This window comes from Diadema antillarum, unplaced genomic scaffold (assembly GCF_040938485.1).
Source record: "Diadema antillarum isolate AM-2024a unplaced genomic scaffold, OU_Dant_1.0 seq00000760_RagTag, whole genome shotgun sequence".
In the NCBI taxonomy this organism is placed as follows: Eukaryota; Metazoa; Echinodermata; class Echinoidea; order Diadematoida; family Diadematidae; genus Diadema; species Diadema antillarum.
Genome location: NW_027271651.1, coordinates 236,103 through 237,621, shown reverse-complemented (window position 1 = coordinate 237,621; position 1,519 = coordinate 236,103). Strand labels below are relative to the sequence as shown.

Here is a 1,519-nt window from a genome sequence, read left to right as displayed (position 1 = left end):
GTGTGTAGGCCTACGTGTAAGGTGCACAGTGCATTGGCTCAATGCGTGCAGCAAGGCTGCACACACAAGTTGGGCATTTGTACCGGCGCGTTTCAGCGATTTTAACATGATTTTTACTCAAAATATTGAAAACCTTACGATGAATGCGAATATAGAGTAATGCAAATGACTCTTCGTATGTTTTCGGTTGCGGGTTATGGTGTTTATTTACTGACATTTTTTCGAGATTTCATGATATTCGACTGAGAAGCTGGCGATAGCACAAGTTTGTAATTGTGTCTTGAATGTTTGGCATTCTGTATCTATATAAATCATAATCATAACTCGTTATCGCTTCTCGGCCTTTTGGCTAAGATCATGTGTAGTATCTGTTCTTTTCAGCTTAATATCTGAAACGCGACTCACCGAGTCGCTTGTATATTAAACTGATTTTTGTACCTAGGCCATGGAATAGGGGCTTGCTCCATCCTGGCCACCGGTTGGCCCGGTATTGCAGTATCTCCGGGATCGGCCCACCCCCAAGGGGGTAATATCACATTAAAGAAAGAATTTCCTTCCTTCCTTCCATTCCTATCAGCTTATAATACTCTCTTACTGCTCATCCATTCCTTTTCTCCTGTCCACGCCTTGCCATTCGCCAGGCCTCTATTATTATTCGATTTCTTTTCTTCTACCTTTTGTGTTCTTCCTCATTTTCTATAGAATTTCGTAAATTTCTACATCTGTTCTTCATTCGTCATCATTATAATGTTCCTATATACTTCTTCATACTTGTGGTTAATTTCATTTAAGAATAACAACAAATATTTAGCTGCCCAAAGGATGAAATTATCATGTTTACAATGTGAAAATACATTAAGATAAGATCATTGTTAAAAAGTCTGTAAAATCAAGGCAAAAAAAAAGAAAGTAAACACTTTTTAAAGTTCATATTTCTGATAAAATACTAATGTCTAACATACCTTGTTAAAGGCAAATTAATTGGCTATCAACCTGGTAGGTCAATGAAAAAGGAAACTTTACGCACGAGTGGACACATATGCTTTTCTCTTCCAAGGCACAATAGTAAAATTTCAAAAATGGACAATTACTCATTCATGCGTACATGCTCTTCCGTATGAAAATGAGAACAAAAGACAAATACAACACAATGGGAAACAAAAATCAATATGGAAAATTTACCCGTTGATCTCTGTAATGTCTTCGGAGCCTCCAAAGATAAAGAGAGGCAAAAAAAAAATGGGGAAAACGAAGAATTTTATGTCAAATATGAATTCAAATAACATTAGAAAAGAGGCAATATCATTAACAAAAATGGAAGAAATTTGAAATGTTGCTTCGAATTAAGCACATTGAAAATGATAACCAGTTCTTGATTTTGTATCATTAATTCTAAATTCCCTAAATTAAAAGAGTAAAATACAAATAAATAAATCTGTCCATTTTGCCACCTTTGCATTTTTAGTCCCTATGATATTTGAATTTGAGTTGACAGAAAATTCGTTTCCTTCTTTAATTT

The 1,519-nt window shown here is 35.0% G+C and overlaps 1 non-coding gene across 1 annotated transcript; it reads left to right on the top strand.

The window, feature by feature from the left end:
* Window positions 1–329: 329 nt before the first annotated feature.
* On the top strand, window positions 330–521 carry LOC139738639 (U2 spliceosomal RNA). The gene has a single exon (XR_011711462.1). It is a non-coding gene; the product is annotated as a U2 spliceosomal RNA (small nuclear RNA).
* The last annotated feature ends 998 nt before the right edge of the window (window positions 522–1,519 follow it).